Raw genomic sequence first — 23,331 nt, 5'->3', positions numbered from 1 at the left:
GACGAGTTCCGTGTAACCGGACCTCATGCTTCCGAGAATATTCGGATCAGAGAGGGACCCAAAATCAGTGAGTATAGGATAGGCCAAATCTGTGAGATTTGACGAGTTCCCCATACACGACCCCGAGCTTCCCCGAACATTCAGGTCGCCTCGGGATCCAAAATCTGTGAGTAATACTATAGATAACTGGCTAGAATAGGCCAAATCTATGAGTTTTCACGAGTTCCCCATAACCGGACCCCGGGGTTCCCCGAACATTTGGGTCGCAGCGGAACCCAAAATTAGTGAGTAATAGCATAGAAAACTAGCCAGAATAGGCCAAAACTGCGAGTCTTGACGAGTTCCCAATAACCAAACATCGGGGGTTCCCCGAACGTTTGGATCGCAGCTGGACCCGTAATTAGTGAGTAATAGTATAGGAAACTTGCCAGAATATGCCAAACTTGTGAGTCTTGACGAGTTCCCCATAACCGGACCTCGGGGTTTCCCGAACATTCGAATCAGAGAGGGACCCAAAATTAATGCGTAAGAGCATACAAAATTGGCCAGTATAGGCCAAATCTATGAGTTTTATTGAGTTCCCCGTAAGCGGACCTCGGGGCTCCCCGAACGTTCGGATCGCAGCGGGACTCAAAAGCTGTGAGTAATAGTATAGAGAAGTGGCTAGAATAGGCCAAATGTGTGAGTTTTGACGAGTTTCCCGTAACCGGTCCTCGGTGTTCCCCGAAAGTTTGGATTGCAGCGGGACCCAAAATCAGTGAGTATCGGATAGAAAATTGGCTAGAATAGGCCAAAACTGCAAGTTCTGACGTGTACCACACGGTTCCTCGAACGTTCGGATAGTAAGTAATAGCATAGTAAACCGACCAGAATAGGCCAAAACTGCGAGTCTTGACGAGTTCCCAATACCTAGACACCGGGGTTCCACGAACGTTTGGATCGGTGGTGGGCCCAAAATTAGTTAGTAATAGTATAGAAAACTGGCCAGAATATGCCAAATCTGTTAGTTTTGACGAGTTCCCCAAAACCGGCCCTCGGGGTTCCCCGAACAGTCGGATCGCAGGGGACCCAAAATCAATGAGTAATAGCATACAAAACTAGCCACAATAGGCCAAATATGTGAGTTTTGACGAGTTCCCCATGACCGGACCGCGTGGTTCCCCAAACGGTCGAATTGCAGCGGGACCCAAAATGATTGAGTAGTAGCATAAAGAATTGGCTAGAATAGGCTACAACTGCGAGTTTTCACGAGTACGCCGTAGCTGGACCCCGGGCTTCCCCGAACGATTGGATCACAGTGGGACCCAAAATCAGTGAGTAATAGCATAGAAAACTGGACAGAATAGGCCAAAACTGCGAGTTTTGACAACTTCCCCGTAACCGGACCCCGGGCATCCCCGAACGTTTTGATCGCAGCGGGACCCAAAACCAGTGAGTAATTGTATAGAAAACTAGCCACCATAGGCCAAATCTGTGATTTTTGACGAGTTCCCCATACACGGACCCCGGGCTTCCCCGAACGTTCGGGTCGCCCCGGGACCCAAAATCAATAAGTAATACTATAGAAAACTAGCTCGAATAGGCCAAATCTGTGAGTTTTGACGAGTACCCCATAACCATACCCCGGGGTTCCCCGAACATTTGGATCGCAAGGGGAACCTAATTAAGTGAGGAATAGTACACAAAACTGGCTAGAATTGGCCAAATATGTGAGTTGTGATGAGTTACACGTAACTAGACCACGGGGTTCCCCGAACGTTCGATTGCACAGTGACCCAATTTCGGTGAGTAATATCATACAAAACCAGCTAGAATAGGCTAAATCTATAAGTTTTGACGAGTTTCCCGTAAGCGGACCTCGGGGATGCCTGAATGATTGAGTAATACCATAGAAAATTGGATAGAATAGGCCAAAACTGCGAGTTTTGACGAGTACCCCGTAGCCGAATGTCGGGCTTCCTCGGATGACCGGATCACAGCGGGACCCAAAATTAGTGAGTAATAGCATAGAAAACTGGAGAAAATAGGCCAAAAATGGAGTCATGTCGAGTTGCTAATAACCAGACACCGGGGTCCCCGGACGTTTGCGTCGCCGCTGGACCCGAAATCAGTGAGTAATAGTATAAAAAACTGGCCAGAATATGTCAAATCTGTGAGTTTTGAAGAATTTCCCGTAACCTGACCTCGGGGTTCGCCAAAAATCCAGCTCGCAGGGGGACCCAAAATCAATGAGTAATAGCATACGAAACTAGCTAGAATAGGCCAAATCTATGAGTTTTGACGAGTCCTCATTAGCGGTCTGTGTGGTTCCATGAACATTCGGATTGCAACGGGACCCAAAATGATTGAGTAATAGCATACAAAACTAGCAAGAATAGGCCAAATCTATGATTTTTGATGAGTTCCCTGTAACCGGACCTCGGGCCTCCCCAAACGTTCGGATCGCAACGGGACCCAAAATCTGTGAGTTTTGATGAGTTTCCCGTAAGCGGACCTCGGGGCTCCATGAACGTTCGGGTTGCAACAGGACTCAACATCTATGAGTAATAGTATAGAAAACTGACCAAAATAGGCCAAAATTGTGAGTTTTGAGGAGTTCCCGTAACCGGACCTCGGGGTTCCCCGAAAGTTTGGATCGCAGCGGGACCCAAAATCAGTTAGTAATACAATAGAAGTTGGCCAGAATAGGCCAAAACAACGAGTTTTGATGTTTACCCTGTAGCCTAACCCCAGGGTTCCTCGAACGTTCGGACCGGAGCGGGACCATAAATTAGTGAGTAATAGCGTAGAAAACTGGCTAGAATAGGTCGAAACTGTGAGCCTTGGCGAGTTCCAATAACCAGTCATCGGGGTTCCCCGAACATTTGGATTGCAGATGGACCCGAAATGAGTGAGTAATGCTAGAGAAAACTGACCAGAATATGCTGAATATGTGATTTTTGACGAGTTCTGTGTAACTGGACCTCATGCTTCCCAAAACATTCGGATCAGAGAGGGACCCAAAATCAGTGAGTATAGGATAGGCCAAATCTGTGAGGTTTGACGACTTCCCCATACACGGACCCCGGGCTTCCCCGAACATTCAGGTCGCCTCGGGACCCAAAATCAGTGAGTAATACTATAGATAACTCGCTAGAATAGGCCAAATCTACGAGTTTTCACGAGTTCCCCGTAACCGGACCCCAGGATTCTCCGAACGTTTGGGTCGCAGCGGAACCCAAAATTAGTGAATAATAGCGTAGAAAACTGGCTAGAATAGGCCAAAATTGCGAGTCTTGACGAGTTCCCAATAACCAAACATTGGGGTTCCCCGAACGTTTGGATCGCAGCTGGACCCGAAATTAGTGAGTAATAGTATAGAAAACTCGGGAGAATATGCCAAATTTGTGAGTCCTTACGAGTTCCCCGTAACCGGACCTCGGGGTTTCCCGAACATTCAAATCAGAGAGGGACCCAAAATCAATGCGTAATAGCATACAAAACTGGCCAGTATAGGCCAAATCTATTAGTTTGATGAGTTCCCTGTTGGCGGACCTCGAGGCTCCCCGAACGTCCGGATCGCGGCGGGACTCAAAAACTATGAGTAATAGTATAGAAAAGTGGCTAGAATAGGACGAATGTGTGAGTTTTGACGAGTTCCCCGTAAGCGGTCCTCGGTGTTCCTTGGAAGTTGATCGCAACGGGACCCCAAAACAGTGAGTATAGGATAGAAAATTGGCTAGAATAGGCCAAAACTACGAGTTCTGACGTGTACCACACGGTTCGTCGAACGTTCGGATCGCAGCGGGACCCGTAATTAGTGAGTAATAGCATAGTAAACCAGCCAGAATAGGCCAAAACTGCGAATCTTGACGAGTTCCCAATAACTAGACACCGGGGTTCCCCGAACGTTTGGATCGGAGGTGGGTCCAAAATTAGTTAGTAATAGTATAGAAAACTAGTATGCCAAATCTGTTAGTTTGACGAGTTCCCCGAAACCAGACCTTGGGGTTCCCCGAACAATCGGATCGCAGGGGACCCTAAATCAATGAGTAATAGCATACAAAACTAGCCACAATAGGCCAAATCTGTGAGTTTTGGCGAGTTCCCCATAACCGAACCGCGTGGTTCCCCAAACGGTCGAATTGCATGGGGACCCAAAATGATTGAGTAGTAACATAGAAAATTGGCTAGAATAGGCTACAACTTCGAGTTTTCATGAGTACGCCGTAGCCGGACCACGGGCTTCCCCGAACGATCGGATCACAGCGGGACCCAAAATCAGTGAGTAATAGCATAGAAAGCTAGAAAGAATAGGCCAAACCTACGAGTTTTGACAACTTCCCCGTAACCGGACCCCGGGCAGCCCCGAACGTTTGGACCACAACAGGATCCAACACCAATGAGTAATAGTATAGAAAACTGGCCAGCATAGGCCAAATCTGTGAGTTTTGACGAGTTCCCCATACACGGACCCCGTGCTTCCCCGAACGTTCGGGTCGCACCGGGACACAAAATCAATGAGTAATACTATAGAAAACAGGCTAGAATAGGCCAAATCTGTGAATTTTCACAAGTTCCCTGTAACCGGACCCCGGGGTTCCCCGAACATTTGGATCGCAGCGGGAACCTAATTAAGTGAGGAATAGTACACAAAACTGGCCAGAATAGGCCAAATATGTGAGTTTTGACGAGTTACCATAACTAGACCACGGGGTTCCCCGAACGTTCGGATTGCACAGTGACCCAAAATCGGTGAATAATATCATACAAAACCAGCTAGAATAGGCCAAATCTACGAGTTTTGATGAGTTTCCCATAAGCGGACGGGGATCCCCGAATGATTGAGTAATACCATAGAAAATTGGCTAGAATAGGCCAAAACTGCGAGTTTTGACGAGTACCCCGTAGCCGAACGTCGGGCTTCCCCGGATGATCGAATCGCAGCAGGACACAAAATCAGTGAGTAATAGCATAGAAAACTAGACAAAATAAGCCAAAAATGCAAGTCTTGTCGAGTTGCCAATAACCACACACCGGGGTTTCCCGGACGTTTGCATCGCAGGTGGACCCGAAATCAGTGAGTAATAGTATAGAAAACTGGTGAGAATATGCCAAATCTGTGAATTTTGACGAATTCCGCGTAACCAGAACTCGGGGTTCCCCGAACATTCGGACCAGAGAGGGACCCAAAATCAATGAGTAATAGCATACAAAACTCGCTAGAATAGGCCAAATCTGTGAGTTTTGACGAGTTCCCCATACATGGACCCCGGGCTTCCCTGAATGTTCGTGTCGCCCCGGGACCGAAAATCACTGAGTAATACTATAGAAAATTGGCTAGAATAGGCCAAATCTGTGAGTTTTCACGAGTACCCCGTAACCGGACCCCGTGGTTCCCCGAACGTTCGGACCGTAGCGGAATCAAAATTAAGTGAGTAATAGTATAGAAAACTGGCCAAAATAGGCCAAAACTGCGAGTTTTGACGAGTGCCCCGTAGCTGGACCCAGGACTTCCCCGAACGATCGGATTGCAGCGGGACCCAAAATCAGTTAGTAATAGCATAGAGAACTGGCTAGAATATGTCAAATCTGTGAGTTTTGACGTGTTCCCGGTAACTGGTCCCGGGGGATCCCCAAACGTTTGGATCGCAGCGGGACCCAAAACCAGTTAGTAATAGTATAGAAAACTGGCCAGAATAGGCCAAATCTATGAGTTTTGACGAGTTCCCCATACATGGACACCAGGCTTCCCCGAACGTTCGGGTCGGCCAGGGACCCAAAAACAGTGGGTAATACTATAAAAAAAACTGGCTAGAATAGGCCAAATCAGCGAGTTTTCACGAGTTACCCGTAATCGGACCCCGGGGTTCCCCGAACGTTCGGATCACGGCGGGACCTAAAATTAGTGAGCAATAGCATAGAAAACTTGCCAGAATAGGCAAAAACCGTGAGTCTTGACGAGATCCTAATAACCATACACCGAGATTCCCCGAACGTTTGGATCACAGCTGGACCGGAAATCAGTGAGTAACATTATAGCAAATTGGCCAGAATATGCCAAACCTGTGATTTCAGACGAGTTCCCGTAACCGGACCTCGGGGCTCCCCGAACATTCGGATCGGAGAGGGACCCAATATCAATGAGTAATAGCATACAAAACTGGCCAGAATATGCCAAATCTATGAGTTTTGATGAGTTCCCTCTAAGCGGATCTTGGGGCTCCTCGACGTTCGGATCATAGCGGGATCCAAAAACTGTGAGTAATAGTATAGAAAACTGGCCAAAATAGGCCAAATGTGTGAGTTTTGATGAGTTCCCCATAACCGGACCGCGTGGCTCCCCCAACAGTCGGATTGCAGCGGGACCCAAAATGATTGAGTAATACCATAGAAAATTTGCTAGAGTAGGCCAAAACTGTGAGTTTTGACGAGTACCACGCAGTCGGACTCCGGGCTTCCCCAACCGATCGGATCGCAGAGGGACCCGAAATCAGTGAGTAACAACATAGAAAACTGGATAGAATAGACCAAAAATACGAGTTTTGACGAGTTCCGCGTAACCGGATCCCGGGATTCCCCAAAAGTTTGGATCGCAGCTCGACCCCAAATAAGTGAGTGATAGTATAGAAAACTGGCCAGAATAGGCCAAATCTGTGAGTTTTGACGAGTTCCCCATACACGGACCCCGGGCTTCCATGAACGTTCGGGTCGCCCCGGGACCCAAAACCAATGAGTAATATAGTAAACTGGTTAGAATAGGCCAGGTGCGTGAGTTTTCACGAGTTCCCCGTAACCGGACCCCGGGTTTCCGTGAACATTTGGATCCTAGCGGGAACCAAATTAAGTGAGTAATAGTATAGAAAACTGTCCATAATAGGAAAAATTTGTGAGTTTTGACGAGTTACCCGTAACCAGACCACGGGGTTCCCCCAACGTTCGGGTTGCACCGGGACCCAAAATCAGTGATTAATATCATACAAAACTAGTTAGAATAGGCCAAATCTATGAGTTATGATGAGTTTCCCGTAAGCGGACCTCGGGGCTCCCCGAACGTTCGGATCGCGGCGGGACCCAAAATCTATGAGTAATAGTATAGAAAACTGACCAGAATAGGGCAAAAATGTGAGTTTTGACGAGTTCCCGTAACCGTACCTCGGGTTTCCCAGAAAGTTTGGATCGCGGTGGAACGCAAAATGAGTGAGTAATAGCTTAGAAATTGGCCAGAATAGGCCAAAACATCGAGTTTTGACGTGTACCCCGTAGCCGAACCCCGGGGTTGGCTTGAACGTTCGGATCGCAACGGGACCCCAAAATAGTGAGTAATAGCATAGAAAAATGGCTAGAATAGGCCGAAACTGCGAGTCTTGACGAGTTCCCAATAACCAGCTACCGGGGTTCCCCGAACGTTTGGATCGCAGCTGGACCTGAAATCAGTGAGTAATGGTATAGAAAATTGGCCAGAATATGCTAAATCTGTGAGTTTCGTCGAGTTCCGTGTAATCGGACCTCGGGGTTCCCAGAACATTCGGATCGGAGAGACCCAAAATCGATGAGTAATAGCATACAAAATTGGCCAAAACAGGGCAAATCTGTAAGTTTTGACGAGTTCCCCATACATGGACCCAGGGCTTCCCCAAATGTTCGGGTCGCCCGAGGACCCAAAATCAGTGAGTATTATTATAGAAAACTGGCTAGAATAGGACAAATCTATGAGTTTTCACGAGTTTCGCATAACTGGACCACGGGGTTCCCTGAGTGTTTGGATCGCGGCAGAACCCAAATTAAGTGATAATAGTATAGAAAATTGGCCAGAATAGGCCAAAATTGTGAGTTTTGACGAGTACCCTGTAACCGGATCCCGGGATCCCCGAACGTTCGGATCGGGGCGGGACCCAAAACCAGTGAGTAATAGTATAGAAAACTCGCGAGAATAGGCTAAATCTGTGAGTTTTGACGAGTTCCCCATACACGGACCCCGGGCTTCCACGAACGTTTGGGTCGCCGGGGGACCAAAATCAGTGAGTAATACTATAGAAAACTGGCTAGAATAGACCAAGTCTACGAGTTTTCACGAGTTACCCGTAACCGGACACTGGGGTTCCCTGAATGTTCGGATCGCAACGGGACCCGGAATTAGTGAGTAATAGCATAGAAAACTAGCCAGAATAGGCCAAAACTGCGAGTCTTGACAAGTTCCCAATAACCAGACACCGGGGATCCCCGACCATTTGGATCGGAGCTGGACCCTAAATTATTGAGTAATAGTCTAGAAAACTAGCCAAAATATGCCAATGTTTTGAGTTTTCACAAGTTCCCCGTTACCGGACCTAGGGTTCCCCGAACATTCGGATCAGAGAGGGACCCAAAATCAATGAGTAATAGCATACAAAACTGGCCAGAATAGGCCAAATCTATGAGTTTTGATGAGTTCACCGTAAGCGGACCTCGGGGCTTCCCGAACGTTCGGATCGCAGTGGGACCCAAAAACTATGAGTAATAGTGTAGAAAACTGGCCAAAATAGGCCAAATGTCTGACTTTTGATGAGTTCCCCATAACCAAAGCTCGGGGTTCCCCGAAAGTTTGGATCACAGGGGACCCAAAATGAGTGAGTAATATCATAGAAAATTGGCCAGAATAGGCCAAAACTGCAAATTTTGACGTGTACCACAAGGTTCCTCGAACGTTCGAATCACAGTGGGACCCAAAATTAGTGAGCAATAGCATAGAAAACTAGCCAAAATAGGCCAAAACTGCGAGTCTTGACGAGTTCACAATAACGACACACCGGGTTCCCCAAACATTTGGACCGGAGCTGGACCCAAAATCAGTGAGTAATAGTATAGAAAACTGGCCAGAATATGCCAAATATGTGAGTTTTGACGAGTTCCCCGAAACCGGACCTCACGGTTCCGTGAACATTCGAATTGTCGGGGACCCAAAATCAATTAGTAATAGCATACAAAACTGGCCAGAATAGGACTATGATTTTTGACGAGTTCACCATAATCGGACCACATGGTTCCCCGAATGGTCGGATTCCAAAGGGACCCAAAATGATTGAGTAATAGCATAGAAAATTAGCTAGAAAACAAGACAAAATAGGCCAAAAATGTGAGTCTTGACGATTTCTCAATAACAAGACACCGGGGTTCCCCGAATGTTTGGATCGCAGCGGGACCCGAAATGAGTGAGTAGTATAGAAAACTGGCCAGAATATGCCAAATCTTTGAGTTTTGGCAAGTTCCCCGTAACCGAACCTCGTGGTTCCCCAAACATTCGGATCGGAGAGGGACACAAAATCAATGAGCAAAGCATACAAAACTAGCCAGAATAGGCCAAATCTGTGAGTTTTGATGAGTTCCCCATACACGGACCTCAGGTTTCCCCGAACGTTCGGGTCGCCCCGGTACCCAAAATGAGTGAGTAATACTATAGAAAACTGGTTAGAATAGGCCAAATCTGCGAGTTTTCACGAGTACCCGTAACTGGACCTCGGGGATCCCCAAACGTCTGGATCGCAGCGGAACAAAAATTAAGTGAGTAATAGTACAGAAAACTGGCCAAAATAGGCGAAAACGGCGAGTCTTGACGAGTACCCCGTAGTCGGACCACGGGCTTCCCCGAACGATCGGATCACAGCGGGACAAAAAATCAGTTAGTAATAGCATAGAACATATGAGTTTTGACAAGTCCCCGTAACCGGACCCCGGGGATCCCTAAACGTTTGGATCGCAGCGGGACCCAAAACGAGTGAGTAATAATATAGAAAACTGGCCAGAATATAACAAACATGTGAATTTTTAGGAGTTCCCCATAAATGGACCCCGGGCTTCCCCGGAACATCAGTCGATTCAGCCATCACAAAAATCCTTCGCCTCAGGGATATCCACCACAGGAATGACATCCTCAGATTCGGATGGCACAACGAGTTCCATCAAAAAGAAAAGATAACCCATGAGACCCAAAATGATTTAGTAATAGCATAGAAAGTTGGCTAGAATAATCCAAAACTGCCAGTTTTGATCAGTTCCCCGTAACGAGACACCGGGGTTCCCCGAATATTTGGATCGCAGCGGGACCCAAAATCTGTGAGTAATAGTATAGAAAACTGGTCAGAATAAGCCAAATTTGTGAAATTTGACAAGTTCCCCGTAACCGAAGCTCAGGGTTCCCCGAACGTTTGGATCGTAGCGGGACCCAAAATCAGTGAGTAATAGCATACAAAATTGTCCATAATAGGCCAAATCTGTGAGATTTGATGAGTTCCCCATAAACGGACCGCGGGGTTCCCCGAACGTCCGGATTGCAGCGGGACCCAAAATGACTGAGTAATAGCATAGAAAACTAGCAAGAATAGGAGAAAACTATGAGTTTTAACGAGTTCCCCATAACCGGACTACGGTGTTCCCCGTCCGTTTGGATCGCAGTGGAACCCCAAATCAGTGAGTAATAGCATAGAAAACTGGCCAGAATAGGCCAAATCTTTGAGTTTTGACGAGTTCCACGTAACCGGACCTCGGGGTTTCCTGAATGTTCGGATCACAGCACGTCCCAAAATTAGTGAGTTCTAGCATATAAAATAGGCTAGAATAGGCCAAAACTGCGAGTTTTTAGGAGGTCCCCATAAACGGACACTTGGGTTCCGCGAACAATTGGTTCGCAGCGAGGCCCGAAATCAGTGAGTAATATTCTAGAAAAATGGCCAGAATAGGCCAAATCTATGAATTTTGAAGACTTCCCCGTAATCGAACCTCGGGGAACCCCGAATATTTGGATCACAGCGGGACCCAAAATAGTGAGTAGTAGCATACAAACTTGGCCATGATTGGCCAAATCTGTGAGTTTCACCGAGTTCCCCATAACCGGACCTCATGGTTCCCCGAACGTTCAGATTGCAGCGCTACCCAACATGATTGAGTAATAGCATAGAAAATTGGTCGGAATAGGCCAAAACTGCGAGTATTGACGTGTTCCCCCGTAACCCGACCTTGGGGTTCCCCGTACGTTAGGATCGCAGCGGCACCCAAAATCAGTGAGTAATAGTATAGAAAACTAGTGAGAATAGGCCAAATATGTGAGTTTCGACGAGTTCCCCATAACCGGACCTCGGGGTTCCCCGAAAATTCGGATCGCAGACGGACCCAAAGTCAATAAGTAATAGCATACAAAAATGGCTAGAATAGGCCAAATCTGTGAGTTTTGGCGAGTCCACCTTAAGCGGACCTCGTGGTTCCCCGAACGGTCGGATTGCAGCGGGACCCAAAATTATTGAGTAATAGCATAGAAAATTGGCCAGAATAGGCCAAAACTGCGAGTGTCGATGAGTACCCCGTAGCCGGACCCTCGACTTCCTCGAACGATCAGATCGTAGCGGGACCCAAAATCAGTGAGTAATAGCATAGAAAACTATCCAGAATAGGCCAAAACTGCGAGTTTTGACGATTACCCCGTAGTCGGACCCCGGGTTCCCCGAACGTTCGGATCGCAACGGGATCCAAAATAAGTGAGTAATACCATAGAAATCTGGTCAGAATAGGCCAAACTACGAGTTTTGACGAGTTCCCCATAACCGGACATCGTGGTTCTCCAAACGTTTGGATCGTAGTGCGACCCAAAGTCAGTGAGTAATAGTATAGAAAAGTCGCCGGAATAGGCCAAAACCGTGAGTTTTGACGAGTAAAGCATAATCCGACCTCGGGGTTCCCCGAAATATCGGATCGCAGTGGGACCCAAAATCAGTTAGTAATATCATACAAATCTGGCTAGAATAGGCCAAATCTGTAAGTTATGGCGAGTTCCCCATAATGAAATCGCAGGTTTCCCCGAACATTCGGATTGCAATGGGACCCAAAATGATTGAGTAATAGCATAGAAACTTGGCCACAATAGGCTAAAAATGCGGGGTTTCACGAGTACCCCGAGCTTCCCCGAACGTTTGCATCATAGCGGGACCCAAAATTAGTGAGTAATAGCATAGAAAACTCACCAGAATAGGCCAAAACTGTGAGTTTCAACGAGTTCCCCGTAACCAGACACCGGGGTTCCCCAAACGTTTGTATCGCAGCGGGGCCCAAAATCAGTGAATAATAGTATAGAAAACTAGTGAGAATAGGTCAAATCCGTGAGTTTTGACAAGTTCCCCATACACGGACCTCGTGCTTCGCCGAACTTTCGGATCGCACCGGGACCCAAAGTCAGTGAGTAATAGCATAGAAAATTGGCCAGAATAGGCCAGAACTGCGAGTTTTGACGAGTTCCCCTAACCAGACATCGGGGTTCCCCGAACGTTTGGATCGCAATGGGACCAAAAATCAATGAGTAATAGTATAGAAAACTGGCAAGAATAGGCCAAATCTGTGAGTTTTGACGAGTTCCCAATAGACGGAACCTGGGCTTCCCCGAATGTTCGGATCACATTGGGACCCAAAATCAGTGAGTAATAGCATAGACACTGGCCAGAATTGGCCAAAACTACTAGTTTGGACGAGTTCCGTGTAATAGGACCCTGGGTTCCCCGAATGTTTGCATCACAAAGGGACCCAAATTCAGTGAGTAATAGTATAGAAAACTAACCAAAATAGGCCAAATCTATGAGTTTTGGCGAGTTCCCAACCGGACCTCAGGGTTCCCCGAACATTTGGATCGGAGCACGACCCAAAATCTATGAGCAACAGTATAGAAAACTCGCCAGAATAGGCCAAATCCGTGAGTTTTCACGAGTTCCCCGTAACCGGATCCCAGAGTTCCCTGTACGTTTGGATCGCAGCGGGACCCAAAATCAGTGAGTAATAGCATAGAAAACTGGCCAAAATAGACCAAATCTATGAGTTTTGGCGAGTTCCCCGTAACCGGACCTCGGGGTTCCACGAACGTTCGGATCGCAGCGGGACCCCAAATCTATGAGCAATAGTATAGAAAATTCGCCAGAATAGGCCAGATCCGCCAGTTTTGACAAGTTCCCCCTAACCGGACCCCGGGGTTCCCCGTAGGTTTGGATCGCAAGCGGGACCCAATATCAGTGAGTAATAGCATCAAAAACTGACCAGGACATGCCAAATCTATGAGTTTTTACGAGTTCCCCATAACCGGACCCCAAGATTCCCCGAACGGTTGGATCGCAGCTGGACCCAAATTAAGTGAGTAATGGTATAGAAAACTGGCCAGAATAGGACAAATCTATGAATTTTGACGAGTTCCCCCTAACGAGACATCGGGGTTCCCCGAACGTCTAAATCGCATCGGGACCCAAAATGAGTGAGTAATAGTAAGAAAACTGGCCAGAATAGGCCAAATCTATGAGTTTTGACGAGTTCCCCGTAGATGCACCCTTGGCATCCCCGAACGTTCGTATCGTAGTCGAACCCAACATCAATGAGTAATAGCATAGAAAACTAGACAGGATTGGCCAAAACTGCGAGTTTTGATGAGTTCCCCGTAATCGGACCCTGGGGTTCCACGAACGTTTGCATTGCAATGGGACCCAAATTCAGTGAGTCATAGTATAGAAAACTGACCACAATAGGCCAAATCTATGAGTTTTGGCGAGTTCCCCGTAACCGAACCTCGGGGTTTCCCGAACATTCGGATCGTAGAGGGACCACAAATCTAAGAGCACTAGTATAGGAAACTCGTGAGAATAGGCCAAATCCGTGAGTTTTGGCGAGTTCCAGGTAACCAGACCGCGGGGTTCCCCGTACGTTTGGATCGCAGCGCGACCCAAAATGATTGAGTAATATCATAGGCCAGAATAGGCCAAAACTGCGAGTTTTGATGAGTTCCCCAAATGTTTGGATCGCAGCGAGACCTAAAATCATTGAGTAATAGTATAGAAAACTGGCGAGAATAGGCCAAATCTGTGAGTTTCGACGAGTTCCCGTAACCGAACAATTCGGATCACACACGGACACCAAATCAATGAGTAATAACATATAAAACTCGCGAGAATAGGCCAAATCCGTGAGTTTTGACAAGTTCCCCATAACTGGACCCCGGGGTTCCCCGTACGTTTGCATCGCAGCGGGACCGAAAATCAGTGAGTAATACCATAGAAAACTCGCCAGAATAGGCCAAATTTGTGAGTTTTGACGAGTTCCCCGTAACCCGACCTCGGCGTTCCCCTCACATTAGATCGCAGCACGATCGGAAATGATTGAGTAATAGCATAGAAAATTGGCTAGAATAAGCCAAAACTGCGAGTTTTGACGAGTACCCCATAGTCAAACCTCAGGGTTCCCCGAATGTTCGGATCGTAGTGGGATCCCAAATTAGTGAGTAATAACATAGAAAACTAGCCAGAATAGGCCAAATCTATGAGTTTTGATGACTATCCCATAATCGGACCGCGGGGTTCCTCGAACGTTCGGATTGCAGCGGGACCCAAAATGATTGAGTAATAGCATAGAAAATTGGCTAGAATAAGCCAAAACTGCGAGTTTTGATGAGTTCCCCGTAACCACACACCGCGGTTCCCCGAACATTTGGATCGCAGCGAGACCCAAAATCAGTGAGTAATTGCATACGAAACTGGCCAGAATAGGCCAAATCTATGAGTTTTGACGAGTTCCCGGTAACCGAACCTCAGGGATCCCCGAACGTTTGGATCACAACGGGACCCAAAATCAGTGAGTAATAGCATACAAAACAGGCCATAATAGACCAAATATGTGAGTTTTGACGAGTTCCCCATAAACGGAACGTGGGATTCCCCGAACGTTCGGATTGCACAGGGACACAAAATGATTGAGTAATATCATAGAAAACTAGCAAGAATAGACGAAAACTATGAGTTTTGACGAGTTCCGCATAACCGGACCCCGGTGTTCCCCTTATGTTTGGATCGCAGCGGGACCCCAAATTAGTGAGTAATAGCATAGAAAACTGGCCAGAATAGGCCAAATCTATGATTTTTCACGAGTTCCCTGTAACCGGACCTCGGGGTTTCCTGAACGTTCGGATCGCACCACGACGCAAAATTAGTGAGTAATAGCATAGAAAATAGGCTAGAATAGGCCAAAACTATGAGTTTTTAGGAGGTCCCCATAACCAGACATCGGGGTTCCGCGAACATTTGGTTCGCAGCAGGCCGCAAAATCAGTGAGTAATAGTATAGAAAAATGGCCTGAATAGGCCAAATCTTTGAGTTTGGACGACTTCCCCTTAACCGAACCTCAAGGTTCCCCGAATGCTTGGATCGCAGCGGGACCCAAAATAGTGAGTAATAGCATACAAAACTAGCCATGATTGGCCAAATCTGTGAGTTTTGGCGAGTTCCCCATAACAGGACCTCGTGGTTCCCCGAATGTTCGGATTGCAGCACGACCCAAAATTATTGAGTAATAGCATAGAAAATTGGCCAGAATAGGCCAAAACTACGAGTTTTGACGTGTTCCCCGTAATGGGTCCTCGGGTTCCCCGTACGTTTGGATCGCACCGGGACCCAAAATCAGAGAAAATCATCAACTTTATTCAACTTTTCTTCTATGGAGGTATTGAAAGTTTTTTGAGTATTGATAAATGCTTTAATATTGTTCTCAAGATCAGAGGTGTTTCTATTATTATTATAAGTAGGATTACCATAGGAATTACCATAATTATTATAGGAATTACTAGGAAAAGTCCTAGGATTAAAATTACCTCTATAAGCATTGTTATTGAAATTGTTTCGCGAAATAAAATTCACATTTATGGCATCACTATTTAGCTCAATCAAAGTAGACAAAGACACATCATTAAAATCAATAGGGGCACTTTTATTAGCAACCAACTTCATAAGAGCATCAACTTTTTCACTCAAAGAATTTAATTCTTCTACCGAATTGACCTTTTTACTAGTAGGAGCTCTTTTGGTATGCCATTGTGAGTAAATGGCCATAATATTGTCTAGCAACTTAGTATCTTCACCCAAAGTAATTTCCATAAAAGTACCCCCTACGGCGGAACCAAAAAGATTATGAGAAACAAAATTCAACCCCGCATAAAAAAAATTGTATGATCATCCAAAGATTTAACCCATGAGTTGGGCAATTCCTTAGCATCAATTTCATCATTTCCAATGATTGTGCAACATGACATGTTCAAGTTGCTTGAAATTCATGATCTGGGTTCTAAGGAAAATATTTTTTGCGGGCGGAAAATACTTAGTAATAAAAGCATCGTTGCACTTGTTCCAAGAATCGATACTATTGCAAGGCAAAGAAGAAAACCAAATTTTTGCACGATCTCGCAAAGAAAACGGAAATAACTTCAACTTCACAACATCATTGTCCACATCTTTTTTATTTTGCATATCGCGTAATTTCACGAATGTGTTAAGATGGGATGCGGCATCCTCATTAGGAGTACTGGCAAATTGATCTTTCATAACAAGATTCAGCAAGCTAGTATTAATATCACAAGACTCCGCACTAGTGGCGGGAGGAGCAATTGGAGTGCTGATAAAATCATTGTTGTTGGTATTTGAGAAATCACACAACATGTGTTCTCTTGAGTCATGATGACTTCACAACAAGATTGCACTCAGAAACAGATTTGGCGAGAAAACGGTGACCAAAAAAGAGAGCGGATAAAATGACAATTTTTTGTGAAGTGGGGGAGAGGAAAACGAGAGGCAAATGGCAAATAATGTAAATTGCGAGGAGATGAGATTTGTGCTTAGGAACCTGGTTGATGTTGAAGATCCTCCCCGGCATCGGTGCCAGAAATTCCTTTCGATGCCTGCTAGAACTACGTCGGTATTTCCCCAAAGAGGAAGGGATGATGCAGTATAGCGACGATAGGTATTTCCCTCAGTGATGAGACCAAGGTTATTGAACCAGTAGGAGAACGTCCTCAAACCATGTAAAAAGCACCTGCACACAAATAACAAATACTCGCAACCCCACGTGTTAAAGGGGTTGTCAATCCCTCCCCGGCAACGGCGCCAGAAATTGGCACATTGGTGGGAGACTATCTTGACTTGATATTCCCCGGCAATGGCGTCAGAAATTCCTCTCGGGTACGGCGCCTCAAGATAGGCAAATCATGTGAGGTAAAAGTGGTAGATACGATAAATATATTGCGGACCAAATAAATTGCAGGAAGGTATTTTTGTATTTTTGGTTTAATAGATCTGAAAATAAAAGCAAAGGAAAATAGATCGCAAAGGCAAATGTGATGAAAAGAGACGCGGGGGTCGTAGGTTTGACTAGTGGCTTCACTCGAGAAAAATAGCAAACGGTGGGAAAACAATTACTGTTGGGCAATTGATAGAACTTCAAATAATCATGAAGATATCCAGGCAATGATCATTATATAGGTATCACGTCCAAGATTAATAGACCGACTCCTACCTGCATCTACTACTATTACTCCATACATCGACCGCTATCCAGCATGCATCTAGTGTATTAAGTTCATGGAAAAATGGAGTAATGCAATAAGAACGATGACATGATGTAGACAAGATCTATTTATGTAGAAATATCCCCCATCTTGTTATCCTTCATAGCAATGATACATATGTGTCATTTCCCTTTCTGTCACTGGGATCAAGCACCGTAAGATCGAACCCATCACAAAGCACCTCTTCCCATTGCAAGATAAATAGATCAAGTTGGCCAAAAAAACAAATATCAGAGAAGAAATACGAGGCTATAATCAATCACACATATAAGAGATCAAAGAAGACTCAAATAACTTTCATGGATAAAACATAGATCTGATCATAAACTCAAAGTTCATCGGATCCCAACAAACATACCGCAAAAGACTTACATCATATGGATCTCCAAGAGTCCATTGTATTGATAATCAAGAGAGAGAGGAAGCCATCTAGCTACTAACTACGGACCCATAGGTCTACAAAGAACTACTCACGCTTCCTCGGAGAGGCACCAATGGACATGATGAACCCCTCCATGATGGTGTCTAGATTGGATCTGGTGTTTCTGGACTCTATGACGGCTGGAATTGATTTTCATCCCCCCTCTTTAGGGTTTCTAGAATAATGGTGGTATTTAAAGAGCAAAGAGGCGGTGCGGGAGGCCAACGAGGAGGGCACAACCCACCGGGGCGAGCCTGGGTATTTAAAGAGCAAAGAGGCGGCACGGGAGGCCAACGAGGAGGGCACAACCCACCAGGGCGAGCCTGGGCCCCTAGGCGCGCCCTGGTGGGTTGTGCTCCCATCGGAGCTCCCCTCAGGTTCCTCGCCCACTAGATGTCTTCTAGCCCAAAAAAATCCACAAAAAGTTTCACTGTGTTTCGACTCCGTTTGGTATTGATTTCCTGTGATGTAAAAAATATACAGAAACAACAAGTGGCACTGGGCACTATGTCAATAGGTTAGTACCAAAAAATGATATAAAATGACTATAAAATGATTGTAAAACATCCAAGAATGATAATATAACAACATGGAACAATCAAAAATTATGGATACGTTGGAGACGTATCTGCCACCCCTCCCCTCCCTCCTATATAAAGTAGAGGTGAGAGAGGCTTTTGGCACCTCAAGCCAAGGCGCGTCCCTCTCTCCCTCCACCACTTCGTGACACCATGTAGCTAGTCCGGTACGGTACGGTGAAGCCGTGTCAGAGTAGCTCCACCACCATCGCCGCCACACCATCGTGCTACCGGAGAATTCAACTACCTCTTCATCTCTTTTGTTGGATCAAGAAGGCGGAGATCATCATAAGGTGCACGTGTGCTGAACGCGGAAGTGTCGTCCGTTCGGTGCTAGATCGGAACGGAGTTTGTGTGACGACTTGCAATTTGGATCGCGAAGATGTTCGACTACATCAACCACGTTTCTTAACGCTTCCCGCTTAGCAATCTACAAGGGTATGTGGATCCGATCTCCCCTCTTGTAGATGATCATCACCATGGATACGTCTTGCGTGTGCATAGAATTTTTTGTTTCCCATGCAACGTTCCCCAGCACGCCTGGAGGCTACGGGCTGTAGCTATAAGTTGATGCGTGAATCGTTCCTGACCTTCAAGGTCCTCAGGAACTGTGAACTCCTCGGCCTCCAAACTGTCCTCCACGTCGTTGATGACGAGATGATGTATATACTTCTCGCACCCCGTTGGTTACCCCAAGTGGAAGGTTGAGATGTAGTCAGGTTGAGATCAGCAGTAAGTTTTCCCTCACACGGGAACTGTAAGGTTTATCGAACCAGGAGGACTCCTAGGATCAACAAGTAGGTGTCTTCCACCTTGGCGCTAGCAGAAGATGTGCACCTGCACACACAACAAATAACTTTGCTCCCAATGAGTACAGAGAGGTTGTCAATCTCTCCGGCCTTGTAGTTTGCAAAGGATGAAAACACAAGCGGGAAAGTAATAGTGATTGCAACGGAAAAGTAAATGAAAGCGGTAAATGATGGAGGTGTAAACAATGATGGTCATATGGACCGGAGTCACGTGATGTTCACTAGTGATGTATCTCTCCCAAAAGACGATAAACAACTATGCTTGGGTAAACAAATCACAGTTGGGCAATTGACAGAATTATGAACGCACCGCAATGCTAATTATGCTACTTCATAGTTAGAGGTTCAATAGTAATGGGCAGTATGCCAAGACAAGTAGACAGTTTATTCATCAGCATCTACTTACTAATCATCCACCTTGAGATATCTATCCAGAACATCTCGCCGGTATTAAGTTGCGAGCCCCACCCAAAGTGTAAACTCAAAGCAACAGACAACTGCATTAACGAACTATGCGTAAGGTAAACAGTCCTTGCAACCGTGGTCACAAGCACCGTTATTTTCTCCCTGGTGGCAACAGCACATCCCCTAGTCTCATGTTTCTGTCACTCAAGCTAGACATCGAGGGGCATGAAGCCACAATCATGCATAATGCTCCCTCTTGGAGATACAATCTACTACTCGGCCAAAGCAATAAATAGCAACGAAAAACATGCATGAATCACTAAGGAACATAATATAAAAGGATAATCAAATATATAACTCATAACAATATGAACATAATCTCATAATCCATCGGATCCCAACAAACCGAGCATAGCAATAGCAAGAGAATTACATAGATGCCTTGATCATATAGAGCAGCTCACAAGGACTAACCATTGAAGCACAAGATTGGAGAGAAGACATCACATAGCTACTGGTCATGGACTCTTGGTCCAAGGAGGACTACTCACGGCACATTCGGGAAGCGTCCATGGCGGTGGAGAATCTCCAGGGGGTCAATCCTCCCTCCGGCAGGGTGCCGGGAAGAGGTCTCCTGACGCTCCCGATCTCGGAAGCACTGCGATGGCGGAACGATGGAGAAATTTGCGATTCTCGAAGTTGTGGAAGGGTTTGCTCTCGGGACTCTAAATATAGGCCAAAGGAGTGCGTTGGAGGAGGTGGGGCCCACCCAAGCGGCCTCCTGGCGCGGCCTAGGGCCTGGCCGCGCCAGCAGGTCGCCTGGGCAGCCCATGGCCCCCCTTTGACCCATCTTCGGTGATCCGGAAGCTTCTGTTTTGCTGATTTTTTATATGTGTTTCCTGGAAATTTTCGGGCTTCGGAAAATTGGGTAAAAGCCCCTGCAAAATATACATCGGCAGACAGAAACTGGCACTGAGTGCACTGAGTTAGTAGGTTAGTCCAAATATGTGTAAAATGATATAAAAATGTATCAAAACATATAACAATGTCACCCAAAAGATCATGGAACAAGCAGAAATTATAGATACGTTTGGGACGTATCAGTCGTCACGATGGAGGTGGTTGTCATCGTCTAAATCTTTGGGGTCGCCAGGATCAGACTGTCCTTCGGGCTTGTTCAGATCCTCTGGTGGTTGCTCGGGAGCCCTTCACTTGTTCGCTTTGGAATGTTTGTTTTTCTTACGACCCTTTGATGGCTTGTCCCCGGATTTATCGTCATCGCCGTTAGGTGTGTCCACCATGTAGACGTTGTAGGTGGAGGTGGCAGTCCATCACCCGGTGTTTACAAGGGCGGGGTCATCGACCGCGGAATCCATGTCTTCGACCTCCTCGGAGGTGTAATCCAGCACGTGGGTTAAGTATTCGACGGTGACTACCAAGTGGGTGGTGGGTGGGTCGTAAAAGTTCTCGTAATCCGCCTCCGGACCGGTCCAAGTATAGCTCAGGTTTGGTCCATCCGTGATTTTCAACGATCGGATCTGGCCGAGCCCATCGTTTAACATCGAGAGGCTGTCGAGATCGATCTCTTGATAGCTTTCGGAGCTGACCTGTGTAGCTTCTGCATGGGATGCGAGTTCGGTCATGGCCGTCTGTAGTTGTCCGTGCGTAGAGGTCGGGTCCGGGCTCGAAGCCAACTCTCCGAAGAGGGAACCAAGGTCATGGCCAGGCAAGAGACCAAAGTCAAGACTTCGGGATTTTGGAGCTCATCAGGCGAAACCGTGACTTCAGTAGGAAGAAGGTTGCCCCGGGAGTCGATGGAGAACTCGAGGTTCCCGAACCTTATCTCCTGGTCAGGGACGAGACATCCAATCTGGTCAAGGCGTCTGGTCGGGTCAGCGCACAACGTGAAGCAGCAGAACGTAAAAACCTGCGTGGGAACGAAGATGTCCATGTTGCTGATTCAGTCGCTTACGATTAAGTGGGACATCAATCCTTTCGGTGATCCCACCACTACTAGGGAAAACCTAGTAGTAGCGTGGGTTTAGTGCCTACTAGTAGCGCGGGTAATTGCGCTACTAGTAAGGCGCTACAACTATTACTTACCAGCAGCGCGTGTAAGACGCGCTACTGCTAAGACATATAGCTGTAGCGTGTGTCGTACCAGCGCTACTGATAAGACAAATATTAGTAGCGTTCTTCCAAACCCGCGCTACTAGTAATTTGTTTTTCATTATTTTTTATTTTTAATGTATTTATACGCCGTTATACAAATTTTGATACAGTGCCAATTAAGAGGTTGTTATATCATTATGTTCATGATGAATTATTATATAATTATGAGGAAGAAACATGGATTTTATTCATCCAAATGAATCAAAAGTGATCAAAAATTGAATTAGTAGGACGACGATCCTACTAATTCAACTTTTGGTCACTTTTGATCCATCCACATGAATCTAATCCGCTTTCCTTCGCCCAATGATATAATAACCAATCATAATCATAATAACAAATCATCATGGTAATCATGATCAACATCATCATCATATTAATATAAAAACTCTTGCATCATATCATCACGAACAACACTATAGCTAATAATCATCATAGTCATTACCACCAACACTATTTAATCATCATTTTCGTCAATGAGACATCATATAACAAGTTGGTCACTAGTCATAATCACAACTCCTCCTCCTCATCATTATCAACTATAACACATTGTAGCACATAGTAACACATTGTACCTGGGACCTACTCCTCTCCTATAGGACCTACTCTACCCTCTCTTAGGTAGAATATCATAAAACAAGATAGGCCCTGACTCTCCATTATGGAGAATGGAGATCATCTTGTCTCCAATTCTTGGCTTACGCACAATGTTGCTTCCAAGTAGCTCTCTACGATTGACCATACATTTTTTTTCAATCTTTGATTGTCATTTCATCGGTTTTAGAAACCCGGTATGGACAGGAATGATGCATATACATAGGCTGACCTGGTTGTGCTGGCCATAAGCTCATAACATCAACGTGACCTCTTGGAAACATCAGATGAGGCACACAATCCTTCGGGATTTTCTGTTGAAAAACATAGTAATAACTTTGTAGTTAGCAATGTAGTTTAGTTTTACAAGAATTTATGCAAAATATGCACGGATGTCGTAATAGTAGAAAATCTTACCATGCAATATCCATGCATGTTACCGTAGTTCACCACGTGCACTAGTGGCACGTATTGACCATAATGTGGAGGAGTTTGTTGATAGCTATTGTAATTCTCAAGATCATTAATAAATGCGACAAGATAATTTTTCTCCTTATAAGTTAATTCTTCTTCATCATTATAGTAGTAGGTTTTGTCTACCATCTCCCGTACATTTTTTGAAGAATGGAAATAAGCTGTCAATGGAAATAAGTTGTCAACTATTTTTAAATAAACAATATAAATTACTTAATAAATATGGTTGAGAAACTAACATAATGGTAGAACTGGAGGTGTGTGCACATCGACCCAGATGTCGATATTACCTTCAGTTATATCTTCCGGACGAATATCAAAGGTGATAAGCATATTAGGCTCAAATGCATAAGCCTTGCATAGTGCTACTCAATTTTTGCATTCAAAAAAGGAGTAGGTGTCTGCATTGTACATCTTTACGGCAAAAGTATAACCATGCTCGGTCCTCAAGTGAACTCTCTTTACCTCCATAGTTTTTTAATACTGAAACCAATCTTATCCAAGACATAAATT

Source organism: Hordeum vulgare, chromosome 4H (assembly GCF_904849725.1).
Source record: "Hordeum vulgare subsp. vulgare chromosome 4H, MorexV3_pseudomolecules_assembly, whole genome shotgun sequence".
NCBI lineage: Eukaryota > Viridiplantae > Streptophyta > Magnoliopsida > Poales > Poaceae > Hordeum > Hordeum vulgare.
This window is presented reverse-complemented; position numbering follows the sequence as displayed.